Consider the following 16,118-nt stretch of genomic DNA (forward strand, 5'->3'; position numbering starts at 1 on the left):
GGATTCTCAGCCTGCTCCTTCCAATTCTTCTCCTCTGACCAACCCTCCCTACACAGTAGTTTTTGCGTTCATACAATCAATCCAACATTTTATGTGATGGGAGGCAATAATAGGAAGTTGATCAAAATACAGATTTTTACACGCTGTTATATAATCACTGCTTTCTGTGTGTATTTAACTATCACCTCTTCAGCGCTCAAATACCTGTCTCATAATAAAGTGCAACCTGTACTGTTTTCATTTCCAAACAACTTTGAATGGAGTCCTTTAATTATACCAAAGTATACACATATGCGTGGCTTTCTGCAGGTCCTTTCTTTCAAGGGCAGACATGTCTGGACATGTTCCGAAGGTCTGTGTATTACTAAACAGTATACAGATCAAAAATACCGGTACTTTTCTGCTTTCAGAGTGATCAGATATATAATGCAATTAAAAGTTAATCATCTGCTTTTCCAGAACTCAAGAGAACTCTCAAGTCTGTGAAGGTTATACAGTTTTACAAATGCAAGTCAATAGTCAGTACAGATGAATTTTATTGATCATATTACAAAGCCTTTCAAGTCCCTGCCAGCAGAATGTGTGAGGCTATGGGCTGCTATGTCTGATCAATATTTAGAACACAAAGATAATGGCCACAATCCTGAAAAACCACTGAATCCTATTACCGCTAATTGGACTTTCTTGGGAGACAATGGTTTTGCAATTGTTATGTGTAAAAATGCACTCTTTTAAATGGGTGAACAAAGCTGCTTATTGTACCTTGAGTGGAAATGAGTATGTCAATATTTTTAGATTGTTTTAATTTACAGTGATGCTTAACTTCTTTGTGTGTGTATTATTGTTCCTTAAGACAGCTGAGTTGTAGGGAAGGGTGGAGTTTGGGGAGGAGGAGGGAGCACAGCAGGGATGTGATGCCCTTCAAAGCTGTTATTGCCTCCAAGGGAAGTGATCTTTGTAGTCTGGAAATCAGTTGTAATTGAAGGAAAACTCTAGGCCTTACACAGAGGATGGCAACCCTGCTCACAGGTGGGTTGCAAGGCTTTGTCCTGAGCTTGGCTAGGAAGCTCTGCCCTCCCTGCCCCAAGCAATGGGCAAAGGCGAATAGTGGGAAGAGTTGCTGTGTTTCCTCTTTTGCCCTGTGGGCCCCTTAATTCCCAGTACCTCTGCTCACTCTTGGCCACTGGCTGTATGGGAAATAATGGATATAACTTATATCTATTGACTTAAATTCCAAGTGGGTTCTGCTTCAAAAAGCTTGAAAACCACTGACTTCAGGTGTTTTCACATGCAGAGTTAAGACTGGCTTTTACTTTGGAATACATCGTGTTGTGGAAGTTATTCATGTGGGATAAGAAAATGGAAGAAGACCTTGTTTAAAGTGGACGGCATGACATGGAGCAACGACGAGAATTTTGAACCGGAGGTGAGAAATCCAGTACTCAACCACGAAACTCTTTGAATGGTCTTTAGTTATGTGTCTCAGCTGAAACGTGAAGCTCATCCAAGGGAACTTATGTATTTAAAATATTTCTGTGACACCTTTGTCTCTACATAGGAGCCCAAGGAAGTTACAAAAAATATGCAAAAAAGAATAATAAAACGCACCAAAACAGTCTAAAGTGAATTACCTCAGTATTAAAACACCAGAAAACAAAAAGGCCCCCAAAGAATTCTCCACCAACACACAAATTACATATTAGGATTGCTGTGATGGTAAAACACCACTGTGACCTCCTTGGAAGAAGACGTTTGTATGTGTGTGTGCGCGTGTGCGTGCGCACTGTGCGTCCGTGCAGGTTGCAAGCCAGAGATTCATGCTTGAGATCTGAAACTACCAATTAAATGGGAGTTGCAACAGTTACAGCTGTCCCTGCCTGTCCCTACCTTGGTACTTTTCTCTGCTCCCTTCCTGCCTGTAATGCAACAACCTTGAAGTCTTACTTGCTATAGCAGGTAGAATAGGACAGACAAAAGGGCTGGGGAAGGACTGGGTAGACAAGCTGCACCTGGTGCACCTCCTGTGTAATTGGTAGTTTTAAAGCTGTAACAGGAATCTCTGGGTTCCAGTCTGTCAACCTTAGAGGAAGAACAGGATACAAACAAGTAATCCTAATGATTCAAATGGAAAATACAAAAGCATCACTGGTGAAAAAGGCCTTGGACTTCTGAGAATTTATTTATATACTATGCCGATGCTCCAGATTCAGTGTTTGTGAAAGTTTGTGTGCTGGCCCAAATCCTAGAACTGGCATCGGGGGTAGTGCTGAGCCAGAATAAAGGGTGGTACCTCACATTATTATTTTCACCCCCTGCAAAACTTCCCCCTCTTTCAACAATTTTTAGCACTCCTTTGATTTAATTTAATTTATTAGATTTATATTCCGCCCTCCCTACACCAGCAGGCTCAGGGTGGGCTCAGAAAGTGTTACGTTGCAAATAATGTTATGACACTATTTGCAACAGTACTTTTGCTGGGGGAAGAATCAGAGCATATTGCCCAGGCAACAATCCAGTTATGTGTAGGTGACCAGCTGGGGCAGAATGTGAATGAAATATGAATTCAAAAACTCATCCAAAGGCAGTCTGTTACACGTGATGCATTGTGCATAGATGACATCAGTACGGAATGATTGTCAGTAGGGTGCACTTTTGCTTGTGTATCAAATACACATCCCCATTCACATTCTGCCCCAAGAAGGCAGACTTAAGGTTGATTGTATGTGACTTCATCAAGGCAAAATGACATAAATAAAAATGTCTTGCAAGGCAGCGGTGATGGGCAATGACTACACAGACAACCAGGTTACCAGGAATGTATTACCTCTTACCCCAGATTCTGAGTGAGGGCAATGGGAAAGCCTCATTTACTCACACTGATACTGACTGAAGTCAAATCTGATTGCCTATGAGGCATTATGTGACATTATATGTCATACAATGTTTACTGTATGACCACGGATTGGCTGAGATGATGCATTAAAGAATCCTTTCAACTAAAAGGAAACAGATCAAAGCAATAACATATCAGAGAAACAATGGCTTTGAAAAAGTATAAAAAGACACCTGAAAGGATAAAAGTAGGAATTGGGGATAATTTTCCTTACTTAAATGACAACATTTGCATTGAAAATGAAACCTCATGAATATTCAGTGCAACAGGAGAGTATTTGAACTGTAGCTCAGCAGCACAAGAAAATATGATTTTAAAATAAAACAATGGGTTGGATCCAGCCAGCTCTTTTACTTACAGTGCAATCCTAAACAGAGTTACTCCAGTTTAAGCCCACTAAGTTCAATGGGTTTAGACTGCACAGCTGGTCTTGTCCAATTCCCCTCCTTACTCTAGCCCCAATCCCACATGGTGTCTGTCCACCATGGTGTCTGTTCATGATTCCCAGCACAGCCATTTTAAGTGACCAGAGGTGGTTTCCTACTCTTTTTCAACAGTGGACAAGCTGATTGGATCCAACCTAATGGGTGACAGAATGATATAATTAATAAATCAGTTGTAGAAAAAATAGCCGCTGACTTTGAAATGGCAAAATAAAAAATGTCTCAAGTTTTCAGAATATATAAGAACTCCTCTGTAATACAGTTCTATACAAACAGGTTGCTTGCTTCAGAGATATTGCAATCATGTAAGAAATCATGATGTAGACCGCTGTGATAAATTTCTCTTTCAGGACATGCTGCATTTACAGTGCAATTGTAATCAAAGTTACTCTAAACCCATTGAAATTAATAGACTGGAGTAAATCTGCATAGGATTGCATTGTACTAGTCACTATGCTCCCTGAAAATAATGGCAATGGACATGCCAATTGACCCTGTGTGTGCTGATTCAGGGGTAAATGGCACTAACTAGAAATTAAAACCGAAACTACTAGGGCTACAATGTTTATATGACTTTGGGAGCAATCCTAAGCAGGTTTACTGAGAAGTAAGACAATTTATTTTATGGAGATTACTCCCAGGAAAGTATTATTAGGATTGCAGCCTTAATCACTTTCAAGCATTTCATTATAAGCATTTGTAGAGAGGAACATTTATATATTTCTAATAACATTATATGCATGCATGTTTAACTGGAGCCCATTTGTTAATTTTTGCTGAAAGCCACTGATGGGAGATAGAAAACATACTTTGAAGCCTCTCTCCTTCTCTCTGTCTCTGTGTTAGAGAGGGAGATGTTTTGTAACAGGAATGTGGCAGCTGGGAAAGATTAAAGTTCTTCTCTCACCATTTCTCAGCTATCAATTGTGTCTTCTGAAATTGGCTTTTAAAAAAAGTACTGTTGGGCTACAATTACATGTTTCCATGTAATTGTGCCCTAGACATGCTTAAGACTGCAACCTTAGTTATCAGTACGGATGCCATGCCTCCTGCTACAGGAGGCCTCCTGGTATCATGTCTGCTTTCCCGCTGGTGTATTCTAAACCACAGAGTTTCTGCAAAATCCTCAAGCATCCACCATGCTACTTCTATTTTTTTACTGGAAGTGACATAAGCACACTGGTGTAATGCTGGCACGCTAGGCCCCACTCCCATTTCCTCCCAGGAGTTGCTGGCTGTGGCCTGGCAATCCTAGTTATTATTTAGACCAGTACTAGGTAGGGTTCCCAGGTGTCTGCTGGTGGTGGGCGAACTCCTAGGGATTTGCCCCCTCATCTGCCAATTGCTCAGCGATCGGCGGGAGGGGGAAAGCTCCTGGAGCTTGCCTGCCACCAACAGGAACCTCAGGAGGACCACATGCTGCATGCATGCTCCCAACCAGAGTGGCAACATTACTTCCAGAAGTGACGTCATTGCGCCAGCCGTGGGAGAATTCCCGCGCCTGGTTTGGGGCTGACTTGGGCCCTAAATGGGCCGAATCAACCCTGTGTGGAGTGCAGGAGCACTCCCAAGGCTGGCATGGTGACGTCACTTCTGGAAGTGACGTTGTTGCACTGGCCACGGGAGCATTCCTGCACTTCGCTTGGGCCTGATTTGGGCCCAAATGGCCGAATCGGCTCCGTGCAGAGCGTGGGAGCGTTCACGTGGCTGGTGTGGTGACATCACTTCTGGAAGTGCTGGCTCCAAGGTGCATGAACACTTTGCACGTGCACGAAAGAAGATCTCGTGCTTGGCACAAGGTGCCAGGGACTCCACCCTCTAGACAGGTGCGGGGTACCTGGTAACCCTAATACTAGGGTTGTCAGCCCCCCTGCCTCTTGTTTCCCACCACCACTAAGAACAGCTGTTGGTCCAACAGTGAGATCTCAGTTATGTGAAAAAAACAGAAATGATGTCATGCTCATATGGCATGACTATTTATGTGTACACATTCCTATATAGCAATTTTGAGTACTGTCAGGCATCCAGTTTAAGAATTTTTTAAAAAATCTTTAAAAAAATAATAATAATCTGGGTTTATATTTTTGTATTTTGCTTTGTATGTGTGGTTTACAAACATGTACATACATGCCTGTGTTATTTTTAGAAGTATGTTGGGCTAATGTTTTTGATGTGGATTTTAAATTGTTATTGGAATTTTTAAATTTGTTGACTTCTAGTATTTTTAAACTGTGTTTATAATTTGATGTCGTGCGTTACCTTGAGTCTTATTTTAGGAGAAAAGTGGCCTATAAGTAGGATTGCCAGGTTTTCTACTATGGTGGGAGACCTTCCAGCAATCCTCATAGTTGCCTGCTGGTGCCTCAAACACTAGTGAGAGAAAAATGACAGCAAATTGGGAGGATGCATCAGCATGTGACATCACTTCCCACAAAAATCAGGGACATTCTAGGATCTTAAAGAAAAAATCTATGATTTTTACACATCCTAGAGTGCCCCCCCAGTCATGATGTTGCTTTTGGTTTCTTCTGGAAGTGGTGTTGTATGCCAGCAATATACTGGTGCACTTGTTCCCCCCCTCCAATACTTCTGGGGGTTTCATTAAGTGCTATCAATAAATAAACAAGTGTCATGACAATCTACCCAGCAATCCAGTTCTTATTGTATAGCAGTGCCATCCTGTCTTTTGGTAGTCCATCCCTGACTTCTCTTCCACCGTCGACAGCACCCTTTCCCCCACGTGTTGCACCTCCTCTGATAGGCATCAGAGTCTCACAGTAATCCAGGAAGAATGGGGGCGGGGACAATGCCCCAGGAAGTCAGGCATAAACACTGGAAAGTCAGCATACCAGGGTGGAGCCCTGAAATCCCCGCCAGATGACCTGATTATCAGATTAATTTGCCACAGGAGCAACAGTGCCATGCAAAGGAACTGAGTGAACAATTACCAGGCAATTCACAGCATAATTACCAAACTAAGTGACAGTTTTGCTATTATGTAGTTGAGAAAAATGTGAGAACCAAAGTTTGCTCTGGAGATATTTGGCCTTCTTTGATACATAAAGAAATGCCATCTTATAAAGTCGAATAAATACAAGATCAATACAAGCTTAGGATTCAGTTCTGTACATTTTTATATACAGACAGGGCCTGTTAAAATAAATGGCACTTACATGCCATTGGGTTCCATATAGAACTGGAGCCCAATTATGAAGCTTGCACAGGATACTGATTTTTGAAAAACTCTACCCTTTTAAAATAGTACCGTAAGATTTTGGAATCATAGCCTGGAAGATACCACCATTAAAACAGAGGATCCTCCCCACCCCCGCCCCACATATATACCATCAGCTAGAACACCAACCCAAAATATTTCATGCTTTAGATGTCAAAGTTCTGAACCCATAAAGCTCTCTAGATTATGATATCATTTTCTTTTAAAACAGCAAGAGGATTACTGTTACTCCTTCTTCCTCCTACTCCAAATATGTAAGCCAATATAATGTGAAATACTGATAGGACTCTTGTAGTGTTTTAAAGTTCTCAGAGCACTTCTCAGGCTCATCTTTATAATTATTCTGAATGGGAAATTACTATGATTATACCCATAATGCAGCTGCAGGCAATAGCCAAATGAAACAGAATGTAAGCGAGGGAGTTCTTAGCTCTTACATCTCAGACAATAATTCTCCTCTTAACTGAACCTTGTATGCTTTTACATCTGTTTTACATGAGCCTAACCAATTCTACCGAATTTAACAGGACCAATCTCAATGCATGCCAGTAAGGTCTATAGAGCCCTATGCTAATGCCATTCCAGTGTTACCAAGAGAGCCAAACTTGGCTTCTCATTGCATGGCTTTCAGCACTGTAAAGCACACGCTGCTGATTGAAATTTTACAGTGCCTTCCTAGGCTTCAGTTGATTTCAGTGGACTTAGAAGGGTGCACCTCTACTTAGGATAGCACGGTTACATGGTATACTAAACATATATATTCAGAAGTCTCATTGAATTGGGTGGGGCAGTTGCTAGTATCAGTGCAATCCTAAGAACACTTTCCTGGGAGTAAGCCCCATTGAGAAGGATTCTGACTAGAACTCTACTTAAGATGACACTGCAAATGTGCTTAGGATCTCATCCTTAATTACTTAAGCACTTTTAGGAATGCCAGTTCTGTATGTTTCCACTGTAGCTTCTGACAGGGAGGACTGACTCCTGGACTGGTATGTAGCCACGCAGCAACTGCAATCTTCAGATCAGGGTTTCCCGGTTTCCCATCATGTAGGCAGGTAAGAATAGTCACGGATCATTCTTGATTATCTGCCGTCGAAATCCCTATGCTGAGGAATGGCCTTCCTGGGCATGTCAGGAAGGCACTCACTTTGTTGAAACCCTTATAAGTTTTGTAAGATGGAATGACTCAGGAGGGACTTTCTTGACTGATGTCTGAGTTTCAGTAGTAAATTAATACCATATTGGCCAATTTTAAGGTTCAAGTGACTGTGGTTTATGATGTTGTTTGTGGTCTAAGAATATGTTGAAAAGCTCTTGTGGGTATGTTCATAATTGTAACTTGCCTTGAGTTTGTCACTAGAGAAAGGTGAGCTAAGATGATTCCAAATACATAACTAATGAATGAATGGACAGAAATGTAACATTGGGGAAATCAGAGGGCTATTTGAATATGATGAAGCAACAAACCCAAGTTTGATTCTGTGTGCATTTTCCAAGAGCTCTGAGCAATCAGTCAATGCTCTCATAATATAAATTTTAGCATAAGCAAAAAAGTTGTATAGGAAATAAAAGTGGGTTCAGTCATGAGCAATGGTACAGGGCAACCTAGAGAGAAACCCATAAAAATAAATGGCTAAGCAAGGCAAGTGTTGGTGATTATGGGGTATCTGGAGCAGTATTATCCTAAGCCACTTCTGGCACTGCTAGGGCTGCTCTCTGGTGTTAATTAGATTATTCCAATTCATTCCAAGTGTGACTTAGGAGGCATGAAGTTGAATTATGTTTGAGGGATGTTAATGTGTTTAACCCCATGTTGTTTACTTAGCAGTTTAACAATACAATGTTAAAATGGCCAGATGCAAACGTACAGGATGCAGCCACTTAATAATATTAGAACAAGGGTCTCATCCTGCAAAGCAGCAATCACAGAGTATGGTGGCACTAGTGCCACTAGGGTGGCACTAGGGGAGAAGTTGTCATCCCGCCACCCATTGGTGTGTGGTGTCCCTCAAGGGGCAATACTTTCCCCCCTGATATTTAACATATATATGCGCCCCCTCGCCCAGCTGGTACGGAGTTTCGGACTTGGGTGCCATCAATATGCAGATGACACCCAAATGTATCTGATGATGGACGTGCCTTTGGAGCTGTAACTGGATGGTCGAAGCAGAGTTGGCTGAAACTGAATCCCTCGAAGACGGAGGTTCTGCATGTGGGTCTAGGGTCCATGGGTGCGGGACTCTGGCTCCCTGCTCTTGATGGAGTGGCACTTACGCCGGTGTCGAGAGTGAGGAGCCTGGGGGTGGTCCTGGATGCTTCCTTGTCTATGGAGGCAAAGGTTGCAGCGGTTGTTCGATCCTCATTTTTCTATCTAAGACAGGCTTGACAACTTGTCCCTTACTTATCGACCCATGACCTTATGACAGTGATCCAGGCAACGGTCACCTCCAGATTAGACTACTGCAACTCGCTCTACACAGGGCTTCCCTTGGGCTTGATCCGGAAACTGCAGCTGGTTCAGAATGCAGCTGCATGGGTGGATGCCAGAGAACCAATCATGGCTCATATAACACCTATCCTCCATCAGCTGCACTGGTTACCGGTTGAGTACCGGGTCCAGTTCAAGGTTTTGGTGTTGACCTATAAAGCCCTATGCAGACTGGGCCCAGCATACATTCGGGACCGCCTCTCCCCATATGTTCCCCGGAGGTTGCTTCGATCAACCACTAAGCACTTGCTGATGGTCCCTGGCCCCAGGGAGGTCTGCCTGGCCTCTACTAGAGCCAGGGCCTTTTTGGTCCTGGCTCTGACCTGGTGGAACTTTCTGTCTGAGGAAACTAGGGCCCGGCAGGATTTGTTATCTTTCCACTGGGCCTGCAAGATGGAGATGTTTCACCAGGCATTTGGTGGGGGCTAGGCTATCCTCTCGCCGGCCATACCACTGAAGACCTTCCACCACTCATGCAGGAAAATGCTGTATTTTAATATTTTATACCCGCCAATTTTAATTGTTTACTATATGTTTTAATGTTTTTACTGTTTTAAACTGTTGTTAAACCGCCCTGAGCCTGTCTGACAGGTAGGGTGGTCTAGAAATGTGATAAAATATACACCCTGCATTCTCACGCTAGAGTGAGTTGCCGTCACAGAGAAGAATCGAGAGTCTCCACTAAGGACTTCCCAAAATAAAATAATCAGAAAGTGATTTGGCTGTTTATTTTTGCTTGGCTGAGGAAGAGACAGAAGGAGAAAGGAGAAAGAAGGATCATTCTCAACTGTGTAATGCTTCTCAGGATCCTGAAGATTTCACAACAAAACAAACAGACTGTGAAAAGTACAGGCAGGTAGTGATGTTGCATTGTTAACCTACAGTCACGTTGCATTGAATGGAAGAAAAAGAATGGCTCTTCCATCTCCTGGCCCAGTCAAGACAAGAGCAGGGCAGTCTATCCCCACTTTAAGAACCATGAAGTGTTCAAGTAGTGCCAAGGCTCAGCTTCAGAAGTGGTGAAGCAATAATAAAGGCAAGTGCTTCTGAGCATGTACCAAGTTCATTTACCTTGCCATAAAGTAATAATAACTGTGCTTACATACTGCTATTCTAAACAGATTAGTGCCCCACTTAGAGTGGTGACCAAGTCAGTGTTGTTATTATCCCCACAATACAGCTGGGGCTGAGAGGAGCGGCTTACCCAAGGCCACCAACTGGGCTCATGGCTGTAGTGGGATTTGAACCAACAGACTGCTGATTTGCAACCCAACCACTTAACTACTATGCTACAGAGATATAGTTTATTCTTAATGCAAGGGATTACTGGGCAGGCTTCCAGGCAAGCTTGGGGGACAGCATCTTTCTTTTTAGAAAGTAAGTATTGATTAAACTATTTTGTTGCTCACGCCAAAAAATATGGTTGCTACCCACAGTGCTACCCACAGACAGTTCATGCCTGATGGGACTTAACAGGGTGGAGAATCTCACAGAGGCATGCTCAGAAACTGGAGTTCTTTGAGTCCTGGAAACAGCAAAGATCTCTAGATAGAAAACACTGGGTGCTTCTGGACAAAAAGCAATTTTTTTAAAAAGTGACATTAATCCTGTTCTGTGGCAATTACCCCTTATTTAGTTCCCACATAGAACAAAAAACCCCACCACTTTTTGTTATCATCTCTTTCAGTGCCATGAAGAGACAAGGAGGCCACAGAATAGCCATAGCCACAGTTGGGTTGAGGGACCATCTCCTCCCATACTGTCCAGGTCGCCAGTTAAGATCTGACATCCAAGCCCTGCCCTCTGTGCCCCTGCACACAGGTGAGGCAGGTGGCAATAGCTCCCCGCTGTCTTGTGGGGATAATAGTAACACTAACTTGTTCACCACTCTGGGTGGGGCACTAATCTGTCTAGAAGAGCGGAATGTAAGTGCAGTTGTTGTTGTTTTCAGTGGTGTCACCTTGCCTTTGAAATGCTCTGCCTCCCAAGGCTTCCCTGTGTCTACCTTACTTTTCTTCAGGTGCCAGACTAAAACATTCCTTTTTACCTAGGCCTTCCACTAAGGAGTTTTATTTCTTTTAGCTGTTTTATGGTCTGCTTCTGACCTGAAGTCTGTTTTATGGATATCTTAATGCTGTTTTTAATGTCTCTGCTTGTTCTAATGGCTTGTTTTTATTTTTATAATTTATGATGATTTTATTACTTTACGGTATTTTGTTTGTTTGTAAGAGGCTTCAAACAAGACTCTGGAGAGGGAAAATAAACATTTCCTAAATAAATGAATAAGAAACAGCCCATGAAGACCAGTGGAGGCAAACAGTGACAGCACTCTGCTGTGGGAACTGGCAGGTAACACTTTTCTTCCAGTACTACCACCACTGCACAGATAAGGAGGTGTGTACACACTTCTATGCTGGAGCACACGGGCAGCAGAGAAAAGTGTTGTCAGATGATCTGATCAAGATGGAAAGCTGCCCAACCTTCTCTCCCTTCATTTTCACCCAAAGGCTGGTCTCTGTTTCTTCTCACAGGACAACAGAGAGAGGTATGGTTATGGTACTAGGATGCTGGGTTGCTAACAGATCTGGAGAAAAATGTCCTTCCCATTAAGGCACATTTAATGGAATGTTATTTACCTCCATGCTATGAAAAAGCTTCAGTTGCATTCCCATACATTAAGCCTCTATTAAAGGGGCAGGTCCTTTTTCTTCAGACCTGTTAGCACCCCCCTGCTCTGTTCTATTATTAGAGAGACTGCAGTATATTGTGGGAGCAGTTTATGGGCCCAACAACTTCAATAGTTTTAACTTAATTACCCTCCTTTCTTACTTAAACATTAACTCCCATTAAATGTGTGTGGCATTTGCAGCTGTGTGCACAGATACATGAATACGAGCATGGCAGCCAAGAATGCATATTCAGAGTATGGCTATGTGAAAGTGCTGTGCCATGTTCAGTTTCCATATATATGCCCAGAGCTCCTAGGACTGATAAAAACTATTTGATCAACTCCTGTGTCATGAGAACACAAAATAAAGCAGATTGTTTTAATTTAGAATTACTGAGTGACAGAACTTTTGATTAGTTTATAACTATGAACAATAAGGTAAAGGCCACACACTGTATCAGAAAGAACAAACTTCCCATTCCTTTATTGTCACAAGTGTCTTGGACAGATGTAAGCTATATAATAAATGGACTCTGAATACTTGTGGGCAGAATGCCAAATCCATGGGGCTATGTTGGTTTGATTAAGCAGCAGCTTGGGACATTTAAATGAAAGACTTGTTCTGAGGCTGCAGTTCTATATAGGCACTGAGAGCCAAGCTACAAGTGACGCCTTACACAGGTTGGACACTTGTCAGCTTCCCTCAAGTTTTGATGGGAAATGTAAGCGTCCTGGTTTTACAGCTTGGCTCTCCATTACAGCTGCAAGACCAGGATGCCTACATTTCCCATCAAAACTTGAGGGAAGCTGACAAGTGTCCAACCTGTGTAAGGCGTCACTTGTAGCTTGGCTCTGACTTGAGAATGAGTCAATGGAACTCACTTTCTTGAGGTCAGGCAGGCAGCACTGAAGAAACTTGCTTGGGTCGAAATGAAGATGCCGCTGATGCTCCACAGGAACTTATTTTGGGTCAGCAAAGCCACAGAAAGACGAAACGGATGCACCTTGCTTGGGGCAACAAATACCTTGAATGGGCCGTGGCATCACTGGTATGGACATGTTCTTTTGGATAAAAAGCTTTAAAAAAAAAAAGAATAATAATCAGGCTGCCTTCTAAACAAGGGTCACTGGCAGTTCTGGATTTATTTTTATGCTGCTATGTAGTTCATGCAACGAGTTTTGAAATGAGTCAAAATGGAGGATGCTGTTGTGCTTTGCTGTCCATATAAATGGGTAATGGTTCTAGTGTTCAAGACAAATTGAAAACCCTACTGTATAATATTTTTACAACCTTAATTAACCATGAAGTTCTGGGATAAGTGGAAAGGGAATTAGCTCCTAGAATATCACTTTTTACTTCATTTATCCACTCTCCTAAATGTAACAAATATATTTTCAGTTTGGAACTTGGATGTTCAGAGACCCTAAAAAAGGCATTACAAACTATACAGGCTCACCATAGGAACTTGCGGTTATAGTATACCTGGTGGTACCCTCCAAATTTTCCTAAATAAATTCTAAAACTTATTTTGGAAAAGATCTTGTTGTTTTGTGATTACTGATAGCCTCTTAGTGGCACTTTGGGCTTGCTTGCCCACTGTCCAGGTAAAATTGGCAAGTGTATCAGTTTTCTAAGCTAGGCAGGCTGTGGAAGCAGAAAGAAGTTTCTCCCAGCACTAAGCTTAATTCCCCCAAACTGATCATGGTTCTGGGTGAGTGATCTCAGCCCAACTTAAGAGAGTCTACAGAACATATCTAGGGATACCCATGAAAGTGAGCACATGTGGCAACTCCATCAAGATTGCATTATGGGCCCACAATATTTTTGGGTCTTCTTGTTATCTCTCATTTTTCTTCATTTTTAAAGAAATGTTTTTTAGTTTTAATGAGAAACATTGCATGCCCCCCCCTCTGCCTCGCCAAACCACCACTTGAAATTACAAACTTCCTCTTGGGGATGTTTAAATGGTTTCCTTTTACCTTCCTGTGGAGCTATTTTTAAACTCTAAGGCGATCTGCTGCTTCTCAGCAAGTCCCAGCCTCCTGCCCCCAGGCTTGGAAATGAAAATTGACTGAAGGGAGGCAGAAAAGCACCAGCGCTTAAGCTAGCCGAATGCTAAATGTTAAGTATTTTAGCAGCATTGGGAGACCATCTGTTAAAAGGCAGCAGCCTTCTTGAATATTCTTCAGTCTGCAGATGGTTGAAAGCCATGGGGCAGGCTGTCCTCCAGGTACTTTCCCATTGGCATTGCTGGCTGGGTCTCAGCTGGTCGTCCTTCCAATAGGCCCAGGATTTCTCTCTGGCTTGAAAGAGATGCCCTTACCTGTCAGGCTACTAGGAGAAGGGGGATTGAATTCATCTACATTTTTAGCCAATTCATGATGTAATGAGCATTCTTGCTTTTTAGCAAAGCTCCAGAACTTGGGCAAATTAATGACAGTTTAATTATCTTTGCCCAGTTTCCATAACAGCAAAGCTAGAGTAGCACATGTGTTAATATAGATGGATGTATGTGTATTCAGCCATTTTGATGTCTTCTCTCAACATAATGTTGGACTATGATCGGAGAGAACCAGGATTGAATTCCCACTCTGCCATGGAAGCTTGCTAGATGACTTTGAGCCAATCATACACTCAGCCTAACTTACCTCATAACGTTGTTGTAGGAATAAAATGGAGGAGAATTATGCAAGCCATCTTGCGTTTCCATTGGGGGAAAAGGTGGGGTATAAATGAAGTAAATTAAGGGGTTTTTTTTTTTAGAAAATAAATTCCTATCAGTTCCATGACTACTGGCAGAAAAAAATAACTGGATTGCTGTAGAAGTTAGCCTTCCACATCTGTTTATTTTTTACCACTTGCTGAGTGAGGAATAAGTGCATTAGGACTACCCGTTGCAGCCTACACATTACCATGCACATTAAAAAAAAACACTCAGAGGAGAGGACAGTCAGAGGAGCCGCGTATTCATCTCTGCAGAACAGCTCATACAGTGTGCACCATATGAGTGCTGTTTTACTTTGAATCGAGCATTGCCAACAATTGGCAGGGGGAGGGGTGGAGAAATGCCTTGGCTGCAATGAAACTGGCGTGTGAGCAGAGTCTGGGAAATAACTGAACAGCACTTCTGCTCCGCAGCACTGGATGCTTCCCAAAGATAGGATTGTTTATATTGGAACCAGCGGTATCATATTGTTGCAAATGGCATGACTCATGTTGGGATGCTTTGTTCTTTATCAAACTTTAAATGCACACACAGGCAACAAAACTGCTCTTTGAAAATTAAATAGGTACTTACTGCAGTTTTTTTAATTCCAGTTCTTTGACAAAATACAAGTTCCCCTCTCCTCATACAAAGCAACACAAGGCACAGAGACTTTCTGTGTTGTGTACATGATTGCTGTCCTGAATCTGAGCATCCCCTCCAAAACATATTCCATCTGGTTCACTTTTAGAAGCCTGTACGTACATATAATTTCAATAAGAAATAATATTAATATAATATTAATACAATTTTTTTGTCTTCATACCATCTATCAGCATCCTTGCATATCAGGCCTCATAATAACCATGTTGCTTTTAAAAGCTGGTAGCAGGACACACGCTGTCTCTTGGGGTCTGGCACTGACTATATTCACTCACCTTTCTGTTTTATCAATGATGGTAGTTTTGAGTCAATGAGACACTGAGGTGCTGCCAAGGAAATTCATTCATACCTTCAGTCATTGCAATGATCTCCACAAGGATGGGTGATTTCATTTTTTCTTACAATAACCTAAGAGGTAGGCTAGGCTATGAAAGAATGACAGCCCACGGTTATCCAGCAAGCTTCATGGCAAGAGGGTCTTGGGTGCGAGGACTGCCACATGGCAAAATGAGTAAGTGTAAAGTGCGAAACATTGGAGCGAAACAATCCTATCTTACATACACCCCAACAGGGCTTGAATTGGTGGTGACTGACCAGGAAAGAGATCTTGTGGTGGTGGATAGTTCAACCTACGTTGAAATGAGAAAGGCAAACAGTATGCTAGGGATTATTTGGAAAGGGACTGATAACATTTCTAGTATTATAATGCCCTTGCATAGATCTATGGTGCGGACACTGTGTAGAGTTCTGGGTGCTCCTTCTTAAAAATGGGTATCATACAGCTGGGAAAAGTACAGAAAGAGAAACCAAAATGATCAAAGTGTTGGAGTACCTTACCTATGAGCAGAAAGCAAGGAGTCTGGGGATTCTCAGTCTAGTGGGGGGGGGACATGATGGAGGGTTATAAAATTATGCATTATAAATTTAACTGGAGAAAGCAAATAGAACTATTTTCTTCCTCTCCTAAAATACTGGATCTTGGGGCCATCCAGTGAAACTGACAGGCAGTACCTTCAGAACATA

The sequence above is a fragment of the Eublepharis macularius genome, chromosome 8 (genome assembly GCF_028583425.1).
Source record: "Eublepharis macularius isolate TG4126 chromosome 8, MPM_Emac_v1.0, whole genome shotgun sequence".
In the NCBI taxonomy this organism is placed as follows: Eukaryota; Metazoa; Chordata; class Lepidosauria; order Squamata; family Eublepharidae; genus Eublepharis; species Eublepharis macularius.